This window comes from Pseudophryne corroboree, unplaced genomic scaffold (genome assembly GCF_028390025.1).
Source record: "Pseudophryne corroboree isolate aPseCor3 unplaced genomic scaffold, aPseCor3.hap2 scaffold_1106, whole genome shotgun sequence".
Taxonomy (NCBI): domain Eukaryota; kingdom Metazoa; phylum Chordata; class Amphibia; order Anura; family Myobatrachidae; genus Pseudophryne; species Pseudophryne corroboree.
In genome coordinates, this window is record NW_026967732.1 from 9,950 (window position 1) to 29,341 (window position 19,392).

General features: G+C 41.9%; 7 non-coding genes across 7 annotated transcripts; 2 read left to right on the forward strand and 5 right to left on the reverse strand.

Annotated features, from left to right (window-relative positions):
• Positions 1-2,812: 2,812 nt before the first annotated feature.
• LOC134989373 (U1 spliceosomal RNA) lies at positions 2,813-2,976 on the reverse strand. Its single transcript, XR_010194645.1, has one exon. It is a non-coding gene; the product is annotated as a U1 spliceosomal RNA (small nuclear RNA).
• Positions 2,977-3,126: 150 nt separating this feature from the next.
• Positions 3,127-3,290, reverse strand: LOC134989357 (U1 spliceosomal RNA). Its single transcript, XR_010194631.1, has one exon. It is a non-coding gene; the product is annotated as a U1 spliceosomal RNA (small nuclear RNA).
• A 674-nt stretch (positions 3,291-3,964) lies between these two features.
• On the reverse strand, positions 3,965-4,127 carry LOC134989302 (U1 spliceosomal RNA). The gene has a single exon (XR_010194585.1). It is a non-coding gene; the product is annotated as a U1 spliceosomal RNA (small nuclear RNA).
• Positions 4,128-4,279: 152 nt separating this feature from the next.
• On the reverse strand, positions 4,280-4,443 carry LOC134989342 (U1 spliceosomal RNA). The gene has a single exon (XR_010194617.1). It is a non-coding gene; the product is annotated as a U1 spliceosomal RNA (small nuclear RNA).
• A 14,118-nt stretch (positions 4,444-18,561) lies between these two features.
• Positions 18,562-18,725, reverse strand: LOC134989376 (U1 spliceosomal RNA). The gene has a single exon (XR_010194648.1). It is a non-coding gene; the product is annotated as a U1 spliceosomal RNA (small nuclear RNA).
• A 144-nt stretch (positions 18,726-18,869) lies between these two features.
• On the forward strand, positions 18,870-18,985 carry LOC134989323 (U5 spliceosomal RNA). The gene has a single exon (XR_010194599.1). It is a non-coding gene; the product is annotated as a U5 spliceosomal RNA (small nuclear RNA).
• Positions 18,986-19,255: 270 nt separating this feature from the next.
• Positions 19,256-19,372, forward strand: LOC134989333 (U5 spliceosomal RNA). The gene has a single exon (XR_010194609.1). It is a non-coding gene; the product is annotated as a U5 spliceosomal RNA (small nuclear RNA).
• The last annotated feature ends 20 nt before the right edge of the window (positions 19,373-19,392 follow it).

Here is a 19,392-nt window from a genome sequence, read left to right on the forward strand (position 1 = left end):
AACCTATTACTAAATTAAACTTGCTTCATTGGAAAGGCAGCAAGATGCATCCTCATTTCAATATCTACTGAAATAATACAGGTTGACACCAGGAAACATTAACGCCACTGCATCCTTTGTGCTTTCTCATGTGGAAGTCTGTTTAATGTGAAAACAAGGTGATATCTAATTAGCACACAGGTAAGGAATTAAGAAAATCTTTATTTAAGGGTGAAGATGTTTCTCACAAAATCGTTGCCCCAATGCATCATTGAAATTCAAGCTGGAAAGATGATTTTAATATATCACTTGTACATTTTGTATTGCTCTTCTGGTGACAATGTAGTTTGTTTTTGTCAATTACCATTTTAATAATCGGGTAAAGAAAATTAAGTGGATTTTTGAAAGAAAACAATACTGTCAATATACTATTAAAACAAATGAAAATGGTAAAAGTTATTGTACTTTAAGTAAAAATAAAAGAGCAAAAATATCAATCCCAGTTTTGGATTACTTTAATTAACAAAAAAAAAACGCATATAGCAGAGGATAGTTTCAATCTGCCTACCTCTGTGCTATGGACCCAGCATGCTTCCATTACAGTACTCTGCTGCACATGTAATTGCAAGAGATCCTGAAGCACTCACTCATCATGGGAAAGTACCAATGTGTTTCTTCATTGGTTGATGGAAGAAACATCTTACAAAAACTCTCCAGATTATTGACTATTTAAAGTTTTTCAAGGAAACGTTCTAGATGAATGCTTATTAGCCTTTGTCAGTATATACTTTTGCAAAGTGTCGCTGTGGCGCAATCAGTTAGTGTGTACGGCTATTAACCAAAAGGTTGGTGGTTCAATCCCACCCAGGGATGTAATTGACCTTGTTATCAGATTTTGGTGATCTTTAAGTAGACAAGTCAAAATTTCAAAAACCCCTGTTATGGTGTAGGGTACCTGGCCTTCTCTGATGTAATCAGAGTTAGATTTGATTCAGTGATTTTATAAAAACAGCTAGGAAGCACAATTTAGCAGTGGTTTGCAGAGAAAAAGAAATATGCTGGCAAAAAAATCCAATTGAGTGATTAAACAGCTCTTCATTTTCTGGCTTTATTTTTATGCTAACAAATTTGTTCTCTGAAAAGTGTCCACAAAGCCAAGTATCTGATTAACATCTTTGTAGGGATGGTTTTTCACCTATTACTAAATTAAACTTGCTTCATTGGAAAGGCAGCAAGATGCATCCTCATTTCAATATCTCCTGAAATAATACAGGTTGACACCAGGAAACATTAACGCCACTGCATCCTTGCTGCTTTCTCATGTGGAAGTCTGTTTAATGTGAAAACAAGGTGATATCTAATTAGCACACAGGTAAGGAATTAAGAAAATCTTTATTTAAGGGTGAAGATGTTTCTCACAAAATCGTTGCCCCAATGCATCATTGAAATTCAAGCTGGAAAGATGATTTTAATATATCACTTGTACATTTTGTATTGCTCTTCTGGTGACAATGTAGTTTGTTTTTGTCAATTACCATTTTAATAATAGGGTAAAGAAAATTAAGTGGATTTTTGAAAGAAAACAATACTGTCAATATACTATTAAAACAAATTAAAATGGTAAAAGCTATTGTACTTTAAGTAAAAATAAAAGAGCAAAAATATCAATCCCAGTTTTGGATTACTTTAATTAACAAAAAAAAAATGCATATAGCAGAGGATAGTTTCAATCTGCCTACCTCTGGGTTAAGGGGCCCAGCATGCTTCCATTGCAGTACTCTGCTGCACATGTAAGTGCAAGAGATCCTGAAGCACTCACTCATCATGGGAAAGTACCAATGCGTTTCTTCATTGGTTGATGGAAGAAACATCTTACAAAAACTCTCCAGATTATTGACTTTTTAAAGTTTTCTAGGAAACGTTCTAGATGAATGCTTATTAGCCTTTGTCAGTATGTACTTTTGCAAAGTGTCTCGGTGGTGCAATCGGTTAGTGTGTTTGGTTATTAACCAAAGGGTTGGTGGTTCAATCCCACCCAGTGATGTTATTGACCATGTCATCAGATTTTGGTGATCTTTAAGTAGACAAGTCAAAATTTCAAACCCCCTCTTATGGTGTAGGGTACCTGGCCTACTCTGATGTAATCAGAGTTAGATTTGATTAAGTGATTTTATAAAAGAACAGCTAGGAAGCACAACTTAGCAGTGGGTTGCAGAGAAAAAGAAATACGCTTGCAGAAAAATCCAATTGAGTGACTAAACAGCTCTTCATTTTCTGGCTTTATTTTTATGCTAACTAATTTGTTCTCTGAAAAGTGTCCACAAAGCCAAGTATCTGATTAACACCTTTGTAGGGATGGTTTTTCACCTATTACTAAATTAAACTTGCTTCATTGGAAAGGCAGCAAGTGATGTCATCCAAGCAGTGGGTCAAAGTTGGCTTCAACCCTCGTCTGCTTATGAAAAGAGAAAAGGGATATGCAGGGCATGGCGGCCTTTTGCGACGCTTGGATGACCCCTAGTTCGCATTAAACACCCCCACCCTCCTTCGGTGTGGGGCTCATGTTGGCCATGCCCCAGCCCCTGAAGCATTCAAGCTGATTTCTTGCAGCAGCTAGGTACTGTAACAGCTCCAGAGCTGCTCTGTAAGGCAAGTAAAAGGGTGTGGGCCCTGCAGCACTACCTGTAGTTTGCATTGTGCATTGGAAGGCACAAAGTAAGCAGACGGGAGGAGAAGTCAGGATAGTGCACAAGGTTATAGAAGGGAGGGGCTCAAGAAAAGAGAAGTGGAAACAGACAGCATACTAGGCTGGAGAGAGACCTGAGACAAAGAGATCTGAATTATACGAGAGCCGTCCAGGGGAAACACAAATTATGCAGTCAAGTTTCCCACATTTGGGGAAATCGCAAGGGGCAGCACACCCAGAGTGCAATGGGTGAGCCTTGCCCTGGGAGAAGCACCTTCATGATCATAGTATCTCACCTGGCAGGTTAGTAGGAGTTGGGCTAGAGCTGGGGAGGGTCGCTGCTCGGGCACTACCTTTCAAATGAAGGAGATCCAACTGAGGCAGCACAAGGGAACTCTCAAAAGAAGAACAAGGCTAGAGGAAGATCTGAGACAAAGAAATCTGACTTTACCAGAGCTGACCAGAGGAAAGCACAAACACAGTCCACCACTACCACAAATAATGCAGTCGAGTTTCCCACATTTGGGGAAATCACAGGGGTCAGCATACCCAGAATGCAATGAATGAACCTCACCCTGGGAAAACAATCTTCATGACAATAGTATCTCCTATGCAAAATAAGTATGATTTGGGATAGGGCTGGGGAGGGCCGCTGCTCAGGCACATCTCTGTCAAGTAAAGGAGATTCAACTGAGGCAGCACAAGGGAACTCTCATCTGGGGACAACAACTGCAGGGAGAACACATATTTTCAGATGAACATGGGGTGGCAGAAGGCTGCCTAATACTGAAGCACCCCCAAACAACAAACCAAATGCAACAACTAGTGCAAGCATTCCTGGGGGATGGCCTGCAGCAGATGGATTTGAATATGGTGATGTCATCCAAGCAGTGGGTCAAAGTTGGCTTCAACCCTCGTCTGCATATGAAAAGAGAAAAGGAGCGTGCAGGGCATGGAGGCCTTTTGTGGTGCTTGGATGACCCCTAGTTCGCATTAAGCACCCCCACCCTCCTTCAGTGTGGGGCTCATGTTGGCCATTCCCCAGCCCCTGAAGTATTCAAGCTGATTTCTTGCAGCAGCTGGGCACTGTAACAGCTCCAGAGCTGCTCTGTAAAGCAAGTAAAAGGGTGTGGGCCCTGCAGCACTACCCGTAGTTTGCATTGTGCATTGGGAGGCACAAAGTAAGCAGACGGGAGGAGAAGTCAGGATAGTGCACAAGGGTATAGAAGGGAGGGGCTCAAGAAAAAAGAAGTGGAACCAGACAGCAAACTAGGCTGGAGAGAGACCTGAGACAAAGAGATCTGAATTACATGAGAGCCGACCAGGGAAAACTCAAATTATGCAGTCAAGTTTCCCACATTTGGGGAAATCGCAGGGGCAGCACACCCAGAGTGCAATGGGTGAGCCTTGCCCTGGGAGAAGCAACTTCATGATCATAGTATCTCACCTGGCAGGTAAGTAGGAGTTGGGCTAGAGCTGGGGAGGGTCGCTGCTCGGGCACCCCCCTGTCAAGTGAAGGAGATCCAACTGAGGCAGCACAAGGGAACTCTCGAAAGAAGAACAAGGCTAGAGGAAGATCTGAGACAAAGAAATCTGAATTTTACCAGAGCTGACCAGAGGAAAGCACAAACACAGTCCCCCACTACCACAAATAATGCAGTCGAGTTTCCCACATTTGGGGAAATCACAGGGGTCAGCATACCCAGAATGCAATGAATGAACCTAACCCTGGGAGAACAATCTTCATGACCATGGTATCTCCTATGCAAAATAAGTATGATTTGGGATAGGGCTGGGGAGGGCCGTTGCTCAGGCACATCTCTGTCAAGTAAGTTGCATTTGATTTGTTGTTTGGGGGTGCTTCAGTATTAGGCAGCCTTCTGCCCTACCATGTTCATCTGAAAATATGTGTTCTCCCTGCAGTTGTTGTCCCCAGATGAGAGTTCCCTTGTGCTGCCTCAGTTGAATCTCCTTTTGGAGAAGACCTCAATAAGATTGTAGCTGATCTGGCTACTGCTAAAACAGCTTGCCTACCTAGTATGACTCCTACCACGCAGAAGGCTAAAAGTACTTTTCTTGGCCCTTTCATCCTCCAGGTAAAGCGTACCCAAGGTCAGGCATACCCAAAGCAAGCTCATGTTTCCAGACCTGCCAAGCCCAGACTGAAGCAATCCTGGGCTGCCCATCAGCCTGCTTCCAAAACGGACAAGCCTGCCGCATGACGGTGCAGGCCTCCCTCTGGGGGATCCCAGGGTGGGGGGCCCGACTTCTAGGTTTGGCAAAGAAAGGTATAATTCTAAGCTAGAGAATTCTGTTTGGAGCTCACCTTGTACTTTGTGAAGAAATAATCAGCATTGTGGCTGAGCAGATACATGTAGTGTGTGGCTGCAAACTGCATGGATCTGCTGCGTTGTAATGCTGATTCTTTTTTTTTGCAAAGTACCAATAGCTTCATATAATGTTCACAATTTTTATGCAGGATCAAATAGCTCAATAGGTAGGGTGTTTGATTAGAATTCAACAGGTTATAGGTTTGAATCCTGGGTATGGTAGTTTGAGATGTGTTATTTAATAAAGTATGTTGTTCTGACTGCCGGCATCCTATCACCTGGGATATCATACTAAATAAATGGAGTTGATCAAATTTTTTTTTTTTAACTAGGGACAATTTCCAGATACTTCTCTTTATAACTGAGATTGCCCCCTGGAACTTCACATCAGTTGACAACTATGCATGAGTGGGCAGTGCTTGCCCTGGATCTGTCCACCCATTTATGTGCCGCCATAAAATAAAGCATGACTAACAGTTATCCTGGGCGTACACTACACAATTATCTGTCAGGCTATCTATCCAGTCTGGATGGATGGAATGAAAATCTGGTAATGTATAGGAGCAAATGTCAATTAACCATTTGCTCCCAAACACTAGAAAAGTGGTCAAAAATGGTCATTACACAAATTGGTTAAACCCAAAATTTAACCAATTTGTTTAGGGGACCATTTTTGTCCATTTTTTAGTGTTTGAGAGTAAATCGTTGATGGTCATTTGCTCACATAGATAACCGGATTTCTATTCCAACCAGCCAGTGTTGGAGAGATGGTCTGCCAGATTACATAATGCATACCAGAGCCATAACTAGACTTTTTGGTGCCCTGTGACAGAGAATTATATGCCCTCCCCCCCATTTTTGCAATATGGACAAAAGGCGCATGCCTTGTGGGGAAGGGGCATAACAAGATTGGTCTCAGAGAAAGCACATGAGATATGAAGATATATCTAGTATACTTGACACTCAATGGTTTGTGGTTTTGCAGGGGTGCCCTCCTTAAATGCATATACAGTCACACATGGCATGTTTGTGTAAATGGCATATCAGCAGTCAGCACTAACTGGTGACATGCCATTTGTACAAGTAAGCCATGTGTGACTAATATATAAACATACTTTATTAAATAACACCTCAAACTATCATACCCAGGATTCAAACCTATAACCTGTTAAATTCTAATCAAACACCCTACCCATTGAGCTACTTGATCCTGCATCTATTCTAACCTCCAAAAACAGATTCAGTTGCATTTTCCAGCGTGTTTTGTTTGCGCCTTTGCAAATGTCTTACATCGACAAACTTATTTAGTACTATTTTGCAAATAGGGTTACATTGTCGCAACATTGTGTTCCCTAATTGCTTGATTTTTTAAATGCAAAAATTGATAAAGACACCTGATAATTGCTCTGTGGAGTCTTCTTTTGTGTCTACTTCTTATCTACATTTAATTCCCTACCTATAATCAAGGCATTTTTAAATGCTGGGTGCTGCCAGGACGTGAGGCCTACCTAGTCTTTAGATCTGAATTTGAATGTACTTGTGAACTAACTTAATTTCCTACTTCTAAATTCATTCCTAAATTCACTACTTACATTAATCCTGTAGTTGGGCATTTTGAGCCTTCAATTGTGGGCATTGTTTTGTGTCCAGACCAGCAGCTGGTGGTGTGCATTTGCTGGAAAGGCATCGAAGACCTCCGATATGCTGCATCTCCTGATGTGTGTCTGCCTCAAGTGGCTGTCAGCAAATGCATGCTAGACACCCCATTCCAAGCTGATTGTGACATCACGGAACATGCATCATAGAACAGGCATGCTAGAACATGGGTCTTCAACCTGCGACCCTCCAGCTGCTGTGGAACTACATATCCCAGCATGCCCTGCCTCAGTTTTAGCATACCTTAATAGCAAAACTGTAGCAGGGCATGCTGGGATGTGTAGTTTCACAGCAGCTGGAGGGCAACAGGATGAAGACCCATGTGCTAGAACCAAACCGCAGGTACATTGAATGCTAGCAAGCTGAATGTTTAAATCCTTTTTGTTCCGCAGCATTCCAATGCGGAAGATTCCATGGAACCAGAGATTATTCCATTGAGAAGGACATGCTGCCTGGATGACTGCACTGTGCAAATTAAATCACGGAGCCAGTTGGCTTGTGGGTGGCTCTGGTGACTGGGTGGTTGGGTGGGCGGTGTGTCGGAGGTGGAGCACATGCAAATGAATGTGTATCATCCAGCTAGTGAGAGAGAAAACTCATGCAGGAGTGTGCCTGCTTGTCAGTGAGTTATGCACCTTGCCAGACGTCAAATCTACATGGAGCAACTGGAGGGGACAAGAGCAGGTTTGGAAAATATAGACAGAAGAGCATATATGCTGGCGCATTCTCCATGATTGTGTCAGCTTATGTTTTGGTGCACTGCACTTTCACTAAGTTTTAGCCATTTTGTTTAAACGCAAGTGTAGTTGCTTCTCGCTCTTTTGGCTGTGATATTGTATTGTGGTTGAAGAGTCTGCTGGAGGGATTGTTTTCTTCATTGGCGAGAGACTGAAGATATTCCAGGATGGAAGGCTTGGGAACACTATCCGTTTTTCAGTTGTGGAAGAGTTGAAAGACCGGATTGGACTACATTCTATAGTAAAGGGTATCTTTGTATTTATTAATCCTCCCTTTATATGTGTCTGTCTTTCAATAAAGCTTTGGGCTTGTGATTCCGTCACCCTCTTACACTCCACACCCATAGCCTTATTAACTATTGTATTGTTTAAATGTATAGTGCAGTTCATGATTTATAGTGTAGGCTGACCTGTGCTGTAGTTCTTGAACTGTACTATACCGACAGCATTTGTATTGTGTTTTGGCTGTGCTGCAACACAGTACTTATGTGTGTAATGTTTATGTATGTTTTTTTGCTTCTTTATGTCAATAAAGACTGCTTTTTCAATCCAATATCTGAAAACAATCAATGTTTATCTTTGATGGCAATAGAAGTGGTATGATATTTGCTGCTTTTGAAAGGCAATATCTGATATGTCCCCTATCTGGGAACCATATATTAAATGGCTTTTCAGAAAAGGGAGATGGGAGAAGAGCTTTCAGTACTTGTAGGACCGATGCACATTTCCTATTCTAGCCTCCAAAAACAGATTCAGTAGCATTTTCCAGCGTGTTTTGGATGCGCCTTTGCAAATGTCTTACATCGACAAACTTATTTAGTACTATTTTGCAAATAGGGTTACATTGTTGCAACATTGTGTTCCCTAATTGCTTGATTTTTTAAATGCAACAATTGATAAAAACACCTGATAACTGCTCTGCGGAGTCTTATTTTGTGTCTACTTCTTATCTACATTTAATTCCGTACCTCTAATCAAGGCATTTTTAAATGCTGGCGGCTGCCAGGACGTGAGGCCTACCTAGACTTTAGATCTGAATTTGAATGTACTTGTGAACTAACTTAATTTCCTACTTCTAAATTCATTCCTAAATTCACTACTTACATGAATCCTGTAGTTGGGCATTTTGGGACTTCGATTGTGGGCATTGTTTTGTGTCCAGACCAGCAGCAGGTGGTGTGCATTTGCTGGAAAGGCATCGAAGACCTCCGATATGCTGCATCTCCTGATGTGTGTCTCCCTCAAGTGGCTGTCAGCAAATGCCTGCTAGACACCCCATTCCAAGCTGATTGTGACATCACGGAACATGCATCATAGAACAGGCATGCTAAAACATGGGTCTTCAACCTGCGACCCTCCAGCTGCTGTGGAACTACACATCCCAGCATGCCCTGCCTCAGTTTTAGCATACCTTATAGCAAAACTGTGGCAGGGCATGCTGGGATGTGTAGTTTCACAGCAGCTGGAGGGCCACAGGATGAAGACCCATGTGCTAGAGCCAAGCCGCAGGTACATTGAATGCTAGCAAGCTGAATATTTAAATCCTTTTTGTTCCGCAGCATTCCAATGCGGAAGATTCCATGGAACCAGAGATCCTTCCATTGAGAAGGACATGCTGCCTGGATGACTACACTGTGCAAATTAAATCACGGAGCCAGTTGGTTTGTGGGTGGCTCTGGTGACTGGGTGGTTGGGTGGGTGGTGTGTCGGAGGTGGAGCACATGCAAATGATTGTGTATCATCCAGCTAGTGAGAGTGAAAACTCATGCAGGAGTGTGCCTGCTTGTCAGTGGGTTATGCACCTTGCCAGACGTTAAATCTACATAGAGCAGCTGGAGGGGACAAGAGCATGTTTGCAAAATATAGATAGAAGAGCATATATGCTGGCGCATTCTCCATGATTGTGTCAGCTTATGTTTTGGTGCACTGCACTTTCCTCCACTAAGTTTTAGCCATTTTTGTTAAGCTCAAGTGTAGTTGCTTCTCGGCCTTTTGGCTGTGATCTTGTATTGTGGTTGAAGGGTCTGCTGGAGGGAGGGATTGCTTTCTTCATTGGCGAAAGACCAAAGATATTCCAGGATGGAAGGCTTGGGAACACTATCCGTTTTTCAACGGCTCTAGCACATGGGTCTTCATCCTGTGGCCCTCCAGCTGCTGTGAAACTACACATCCCAGCATGCCCTGCCACAGTTTTGCTATTAAGGTATGCTAAAACTGAGGCAGGGCATGCTGGGATGTGTAGTTCCACAGCAGCTGGAGGGTCGCAGGTTGAAGACCCATGTTTTAGCATGCCTGTTCTATGATGCATGTTCCATGATGTCACAATCAGCTTGGAATGGGGTGTCTAGCAGGCATTTGCTGACAGCCACTTGAGGGAGACACACATCAGGAGATGCAGCATATCGGAGGTCTTCGATGCCTTTCCAGCAAATGCACACCACCTGCTGCTGGTCTGGACACAAAACAATGCCCACAATCGAAGTCCCAAAATGCCCAACTACAGGATTCATGTAAGTAGTGAATTTAGGAATGAATTTAGAAGTAGGAAATTAAGTTAGTTCACTAGTACATTCAAATTCAGATCTAAAGACTAAACACAAAACACAAAATAAGACTCCACAGAGCAATTATCAGGTGTCTGCATTGTTGCATTTAAAAAATCAAGCAATTAGGGAACACAATGTTGCGACAATGTAACCCTATTTGCAAAATAGTACTAAATAAGTTTGTCGATGTAAGACATTTGCAAAGGCGCAAACAAAACACGCTGGAAAATGCAACTGAATCTGTTTTTGGAGGTTAGAAAAGATGCAGGATCAAGTAGCTCCATGGGTAGGGTGTTTGATTAGAATTCAACAGGTTATAGGTTTGAATCCTGGGTATGATAGTTTGAGGTGTTATTTAATAAAGTATGTTTATATATTAGTCACACATGGCTTACTTGTACAAATGGCATGTCACCAGTTAGTGCTGACTGCTGATATGCCATTTGGACTAAAACAAATTAAAATGGTAAAAGTTATTGTACTTTAAGTAAAAATAAAAGCTAAAATATCAACCCCAGTTTTGGATTACTTTAATGAACAAAAAAAAAAATGCATATAGCAAAGGATAGTTTCAATCTGCCTACCTCTGGGTTATGGGCCCAGCATGCTTCCATTGCAGTACTCTGCTGCACATGTAAGTGCAAGAGATCCTGAAGCACTCACTCATCATGCGAAAGTACCAATGTGTTTCTTCATTGGTTGCTGGAAGAAACATCTTACAAAAACTCTCCAGATTATTGACTTTTTAAAGTTTTTCTAGGAAACGTTCTAGATGAATGCTTATTAATCTTTGTCAGTATGTACTTTTCGCAAAGTGTCTCTGTGGCGCAATCGGTTAGTGTGTTCAGCTATTACTCAAAAGGTTGGTGGTTCAATCCCACCCAGGGACGTAATTGACCTTGTAATCAGATTTTGGTGATATTTAAGTAGACAAGTCAAAATTGCAAACCCCCTCTTATGGTGTAGGGTACCTGGCCTTCTCTGATGTAATCAGATTTGATTAAGTGATTTTATAAAAAAACAGCTAGGAAGCACAATTTAGCAGTGGGTTGCAGAGAAAAAGAAAAATGCTGGCAGAAAAATCCAATTGAGTGATTAAACAGCTCTTCATTTTCTGGCTTTATTTTTATGATAACAAATTTGTTCTCTGAAAAGTGTCCACAAAGCCAAGTATCTGATTAACATCTTTGTAGGGATGTTTTTTCACCTATTACTAAATTAAACTTGCTTCATTGGAAAGGCAGCAAGATGCATCCTCATTTCAATATCTACGGAAATAATACAGGTTGACACCAGGAAACATTAACGCCACTGCATCTTTGCTGTTTTCTCATGTGGAAGTCTGTTTAATGTGAAAACAAGGTGATATCTAATTAGCACACAGGTAAGGAATTAAGAAAATCTTTATTTAAGGGTGAAGATGTTTCTCACAAAATCGTTGCCCCAATGCATCATTGAAATTCAAGCTGGAAAGATGATTTTAATATATCACTTGTACATTTTGTATTGCTCTTCTGGTGACAATGTAGTTTGTTTTTGTCAATTACCATTTTAATAATAGGGTAAAGAAAATTAAGTGGATTTTTGAAAGAAAACAATACTGTCAATATACTATTAAAACAAATTAAAATGGTAAAAGTTATTGTACTTTAAGTAAAAATAAAAGCTAAAATATCAATCCCAGTTTTGGATTACTTTAATGAACAAAAAAAAAATGCATATAGCAAAGGATAGTTTCAATCTGCCTACCTCTGGGTTATGGGCCCAGCATGCTTCCATTGCAGTACTCTGCTGCACATGTAAGTGCAAGAGATCCTGAAGCACTCACTCATCATGCAAAAGTACCAATGTGTTTCTTCATTGGTTGCTGGAAGAAACATCTTACAAAAACTCTCCAGATTATTGACTTTTTAAAGTTTTTCTAGGAAACGTTCTAATGAATGCTTATTAGTCTTTGTCAGTATGGACTTTTTGCAAAGTGTCTCTGTGGCGCAATCGGTTAGTGTGTTCAGCTATTAATCAAAACGTTGGTGGTTCAATCCCACCCAGGGACGTAATTGACCTTGTGATCAGATTTTGGTGATATTTAAGTAGACAAGTCAAAATTGCAAACCTCCTCTTATGGTGTAGGGTACCTGGCCTTCTCTGATGTAATCAGAGTTAGATTTGATTAAGTGATTTTATAAAAAATCAGCTAGGAAGCACAATTTAGCAGTGGGTTGCAGAGAAAAAGAAAAATGCTGGCAGAAAAATCCAATTGAGTGATTAAACAGCTCTTCATTTTCTGGCTTTATTTTTATGATAACAAATTTGTACTCTGAAAAGTGTCCACAAAGCCAAGTATCTGATTAACATCTTTGTAGGGATGGTTTTTCACCTATTACTAAATTAAACTTGCTTCATTGGAAAGGCAGCAAGATGCATCCTCATTTCAATATCTACGGAAATAATACAGGTTGACACCAGGAAACATTAACGCCACTGCATCTTTGCTGTTTTCTCATGTGGAAGTCTGTTTAATGTGAAAACAAGGTGATATCTAATTAGCACACAGGTAAGGAATTAAGAAAATCTTTATTTAAGGGTGAAGATGTTTCTCACAAAATCGTTGCCCCAATGCATCATTGAAATTCAAGCTGGAAAGATGATTTTAATATATCACTTGTACATTTTGTATTGCTCTTCTGGTGACAATGTAGTTTGTTTTTGTCAATTACCATTTTAATAATCGGGTAAAGAAAATTAATTGGATTTTTGAAAGAAAACAATACTGTCAATATACTATTAAAACAAATTAAAATGGTAAAAGTTATTGTACTTTAAGTAAAAATAAAAGAGCAAAAATATCAATCCCAGTTTTGGATTACTTTAATTAACAAAAAAAATGCATATAGCAGAGGATAGTTTCAATCTGCCTACCTCTGGGTTATGGACCCAGCATGCTTCCATTACAGTACTCTGCTGCACATGTAAGTGCAAGAGATCCTGAAGCACTCACTCATCATGGGAAAGTACCAATGTGTTTCTTCATTGGTTGATGGAAGAAACATCTTACAAAAACTCTCCACATTATTGACTTTTTAAAATGTTTCTAGGAATCGTTCTAGATGAATGCTTATTAGCCTTTGTCAGTATATACTTTTGCAAAGTGTCGCTGTGGCGCAATCAGTTAGTGTGTAAGGCTATTAACCAAAAGGTTGGTGGTTCAATCCCACCCAGGGACTTAATTGACCTTGTTATCAGATTTTGGTGATCTTTAAGTAGACAAGTCAAAATTTCAAACCCCCTGTTATGGTGTAGGGTACCTGGCCTTCTCTGATGTAATCAGAGTTAGATTTGATTCAGTGATTTTATAAAAACAGCTAGGAAGCACAATTTAGCAGTGGGTTGCAGAGAAAAAGAAATATGCTGGCAGAAAAATCCAATTGAGTGATTAAACAGCTCTTCATTTTCTGGCTTTATTTTTATGCTAACTAATTTGTTCTCTGAAAAGAGTCCACAAAGCCAAGTATCTGATTAACATATTTGTAGGGATGGTTTTTCACCTATTACTAAATTAAACTTGCTTCATTGGAAAGGCAGCAAGATGCATCCTCATTTCAATATCTACTGAAATAATACAGGTTGACACCAGGAAACATTAACGCTACTGCATCCTTGCTGCTTTCTCATGTGGAAGTCTGTTTAATGTGAAAACAAGGTGATATCTAATTAGCACACAGGTAAGGAATTAAGAAAATCTTTATTTAAGGGTGAAGATGTTTCTCACAAAATCGTTGCCCCAATGCATCATTGAAATTCAAGCTGGAAAGATGATTTTAATATATCACTTGTACATTTTGTATTGCTCTTCTGGTGACAATGTAGTTTGTTTTTGTCAATTACCATTTTAATAATAGGGTAAAGAAAATTAAGTGGATTTTTGAAAGAAAACAATACTGTCAATATACTATTAAAACATATTAAAATGGTAAAAGTTATTGTACTTTAAGTAAAAATAAAAGAGAAAAAATATCAATCCCAGTTTTGGATTACTTTAATTAACAAAAAAAAATGCATATAGCAGAGGATAGTTTCAATCTGCCTACCTCTGGGTTATGAACCCAGCATGCTTTCATTACAGTACTCTGCTGCACATGTAAGTGCAAGAGATCCTGAAGCACTCACTCATCATGGGAAAGTACCAATGTGTTTCTTCGTTGGTTGATGGAAGAAACATCTTACAAAAACTCTCCAGATTATTGACTTTTTAAAGTTTTTCTAGGAAACGTTCTAGATGAATGCTTATTAGCCTTTGTCAGTATGGACTTTTGCAAAGTGTCTCTGTGGTGCAATCGGTTAGTGTGATTGGTTATTAACCAAAGGGTTGGTGGTTCAATCCCACCCAGGGATGTAATTGACCTTGTTATCAGATTTTGGTGATCTTTAAGTAGACAAGTCAAAATTTCAAAAACCCCTGTTATGGTGTAGGGTACCTGGCCTTCTCTGATGTAATCAGAGTTAGATTTGATTCAGTGATTTTATAAAAACAGCTAGGAAGCACAATTTAGCAGTGGTTTGCAGAGAAAAAGAAATATGCTGGCAAAAAAATCCAATTGAGTGATTAAACAGCTCTTCATTTTCTGGCTTTATTTTTATGCTAACAAATTTGTTCTCTGAAAAGTGTCCACAAAGCCAAGTATCTGATTAACATCTTTGTAGGGATGGTTTTTCACCTATTACTAAATTAAACTTGCTTCATTGGAAAGGCAGCAAGATGCATCCTCATTTCAATATCTACTGAAATAATACAGGTTGACACCAGGAAACATTAACGCCACTGCATCCCTGCCGATGATAACCTCAAGTTGGGTCATTCGGTGCTGCAGAGTCGTACGCACTCTTCCACCCGTTCAAGAGCTTTGGTATAACCCCATGGTTCTTAATGTGACCCCAGCATCCTCTAGGTCGTATGAGAAAATAGGATTTTAATACCTACCGGTAAATCCTTTTCTCTTAGTCTGTAGAGGATGCTGGGCACCCGTCCCAGTCCATACTGTGTCTGCAGTTATTACTTGTGGTTATACACATGTTGTGTTATGGTTCTGGTCAGCTTTTTGCTGCAATTGTTCATGCCGTTGGCTTGTGTTCTGTTGAATGCCACATTCTGCGGCATGCTTAAGGTGTGAGCTGGTAAGATGCTCACCTTAGTTTAACAATAAATCCTTTCCTCGAAATGTCCGTCTCCCTGGGCACAGTTCCTATAACTGGAGTCTGGAGGAGGGGCATAGAGGGAGGAGCCAGTTCACACCCTTTGATAGTCTTAAAGTGCCCATGTCTCTTGCGGATCCCGTCTATACCCCATGGTTCTTAATGTGACCCCAGCATCCTCTACGGACTAAGAGAAAAGGATGCCCTTGCGCACTATCCTGACTTCTCCTCCCGTCTGCTTACTTTGTGCCTTCCAACACACAATGCGAACTACAGGTGGTGCTGCAGGGCCCACACCCTTTTACTTGCCTTACAGAACAGCTCTGGAGCTGTTACAGTGCCCAGCTGCTGCAAGAAATCAGCTTGAATGCTTCAGGGGATGGGGCATGGCCAACATGAGCCCCACACCAAAGGAGGGTGGGGGTGTTTAATGAGAACTAGGGGTCATCCAAGCACTGCAAAAGGCCGCCATGCCCTGCACGCCCCTTTTCTCTTTTCATATGCAGATGAGGGTTCCAGCCAACTTTGGCCCACTGCTTGGATAACATCACTGTATGCAAATCCGTCTGCTGCAGACCTTCCCCCAGGAATGCTTGTACTAGATGTTGCATATGGTTTGATATTTGATGGTGCTTCAGTATTAGGCAGCCTTCCGCCCTCCCATGTTCATCTGAAAAGATGTGGTCTCCCTGCAGTTGTTGTCCCCAGACGAGAGTTCCCTTGTGCTTCCTCAGTTGAATCTCCTTAACTTGACGGGGGAGGGGCTGCCAGAGCAGACACCCTCCCCAGCCCTATCCCAACTCATACTTATTTTGCATATGAGATTTCTTGATCATGAAGATTGTTCTCACAGGGTGAGGTTCATCCATTATATTTTAAAATAGGAAGGTACAAATTACATATTTGAATTGCATTTATGTGCTGGATTCAAATGTCCCCCCCCCCCCTTCCATTCTCAATTGTGCCCGTCAGCAGCTATTCTAAGGTTGCTGCCAATGGGTGTGACACATTAATTTCTTCTGTGGGGTACACTGGACTCCACAAGGATTCACATTGGGGTGTAGAGTAGGATCTTGATCTGAGGCACCAACCGGCTCAAAGCTTTTGACTGTTCCCAAGATGCTCAGTGCATTCTCCTCTATAACCCCGCTTCCATGAACAGGGAGCTCAGTGTGTAGTTGGTGCCTTCAGTAGCAGGCCACTTAACAGGGGCCTGCCTCAGGCAGCCTATTCTTAGCTATAAATTTTGACAAGAAAAGAAGAACTTGTTTTATGAGAATCTACAAGGGCTGCAGCAGGCTAGGTCTAATAGACATCTTTACTGCAGCTTCATCACTCCCAGCGGCGCTGTATACTCCCGTGCCCTGGTTGCTGGGTCACTGCAGCGGAGGCTCCGGTTTCATCCTAAGGTCAGTCACACACACACCACCCTTCCGGATCACGAGGCCGCTGTTGAAGGGGAGCGTGGCCGTAGGGGGTGGACCATGTGCGCACTGGCGTGGACACTGATTACTGGGCAGCCGCTCCACTAGTCACCAGGTACAGTTAAGGAGCACAGGTCTGGGGGTTTTTCTCCTATATTAACCCAATTTTGTACTGCCCGCAGCGCATTGTGATAGGTAATAGGGCCTGATTCAGGTTGGATTGCAATCACAATAAGCGATCCAACTGCAAAAATTGCTAAGAGCATACGCATGTGCCTGCATTTTCTGCGGCACCCTGCAGAGAATGCGATCGCCTCTGCCTGTCAATCGGGGCGGGGGGGGGGGGATAGGTGGGTCAGCAACACTCCATTTCCAAGTCAGGGATGGAGCGGTGCAGGGGCAATGCTTCAAAATGGGGTCTGCAACGGAGGAGACACAGGGGGCGTGGTCACAGCGGCTGTATGACATCACATTCAGCCGCTGTGATCACAAAAATGGTGGCGGCTTCCTGCGCGCACATACAGTCTGCACCAGCAGGAGGCTACACCATTTTTTATGATCACGCTGAACTGCAGTGCGACTGCAATTACAGCATGGTCAAGAAGGGAGGCGTCATGCTGGGTGGCCATGCCTTTTCACTGTGCAGGAGCCAGCACCGCTCACACACTAGTCCCCGGGTGCAGCCCCCAACCCCCGGGACACCCGGAGCAACAAAATGTAGATTCAGGCCACCAGGCCACGTCCCTACCTATGAAACCATGCCTCCTTTTTACCATTGCGCTGCTTATCTGCGCGTACTGCATTACAATCTCCCTCGCCACCTCTCTGGGTGTCACCAGTAATAGTGACACCTCTGCCATGCTTGTAGCAGCTGGTCCTAAGATCTACGCCTCAAGCCCTGAGTGTTTGCCCTTGTGACTTGTTGATCATCATAGCGAAGCAGATGCTTACAGAAAACTGCAGGGGCTTAGATTGAAAATAAAAAAATTGATGGGTATAAGGTAGAGAGGAGCGGGTTCGGTTCTCCGAGAACCGAATTCCCCACGAACTCCACGTGGTTTACACTGGTCCGAGGCAGGCTCGGTTGTTCCCGCCTGACTCGGAAAACCTGAACAAGGGAAAATGTCATCATCCCGCTGTCGGATTCTCGCGAGATTCGGATTCCATATAAAGAGCTGCGCGTTGCCGCCATTTTTACTTGTGCATTGAAGAGAGAGCGGAATGGACGTGGCTATGTTCTCTCAGTGGAAATCTCAATAGCAGTGCTCAGTATCAGTGGTTACTTATTGCTGCTCAGTAATACTAGTAGTGTGTCTCTCCTGCTCAGTGTCAGTTCTCAGTAGTATCCTCATCAGTGCTCAGTATCACTGCTCATTGTCTTGTGCTGCATTGTGGTGCTCAGCATACTACAGTACATTACTAATAGTCCAGTGCTGCATCTTGCTGCTCAGTGTCAGTTCTAGTATCCTCATCAGTGCTCACTATCACTGTTCATTGCATTTTGGTTTTCTGTATACTACAGTAACATAGTAATATAGTAACATATAGTAACATAGTTTTTGAGGTTGAATAGAGGCAAATTGCCCATCGTGTTCAACCTGTTTTAAGTTGTGATGATTCTACATACTTGCTGAATAATGTTTTATGACTAGTTAGCTACTATAACTCATGTTACCCCCGGATTAACCATGTTGATATTTTAAGTATTATAACCTTGGATAGCTTTTTCATTCAGAAATGTATCCATTCCTTTTTTAAATCCAATTACAGAGTCCGCCATTACCACCTTCCCTGGCAGGGAATTCCACATCCTGATTGCCCTAACAGTGAAGATCATAGTATCTCACCTGGCAGGTAAGTAGGAGTTGGGCTAGAGCTGTGGAGGATTGCTGCTCGGGCACCCCCTCTCAAGTGAAGGAGATCCAACTGAGGCAGCACAAGGGAACTCTCGAAAGAAGAACAAGGCTAGAGGAAGATCTGAGACAAAGAAATCTGACTTTTACCAGAGCTGACCAGAGGAAAGCACAAACACAGTCCCCCACTACCACAAATAATGCAGTCGAGTTTCCCACATTTGGGGAAATCACAGGGGTCAGCATACCCAGAATGCAATGAATGAACCTCACCCTGGGAGAACAATCTTCATGACCATGGTATCTCCTATGCAAAATAAGTATGATTTGGGATAGGGCTGGGGAGGGCCGCTGCTCAGGCACATCTCTGTCAAGTAAAGGAGATTCAACTGAGGCAGCACAAGGGAACTCTCATCTGGGGACAACAACTGCAGGGAGAACACATATTTTCAGATGAAAATCTTGGTCATGCTCTGGTTTCTCTTCAGAACGAACAAATCTTTCGCCTTTTACTAAAGATTTCCGTGGAGAGGAGCAAAACTGAGTTTTACCTCAATTTTTGCATGCCCCATCTTTTTGGGGTTTCTTTTATCGGTTTAAAGATAGAATGAGTGTGCTTTAATGAAAGCTCATTTGCATAGAAATTACAGTAAATGTTTGTTTCTTTTCAAACAGAACTTTCTTGACCATGCTACTTGCTTGAAAGATCTGGGAGCACATGGAATACAGTACAAACCATGCTTATAGCAAGGAGAAGCCAGGTGAGAAATCTGCTTTCTTTCAAATTGGGCGCTCACTTTGATCTGAATGAGGACTGCTGGCATGGCACTCAGGCGACAGGTGGAATCTTGGTCATGCTCTGGTTTCTCTTCAGAATGAACAAATCTTTCGCCTTTTATTAAAGATTATCCGTGGAGAGGAGCAAAACTGAGTTTTATCTCAATTTTTGCATGCCCCATATTATTGGGGTTTCTTTTATCAGTTTAAAGAC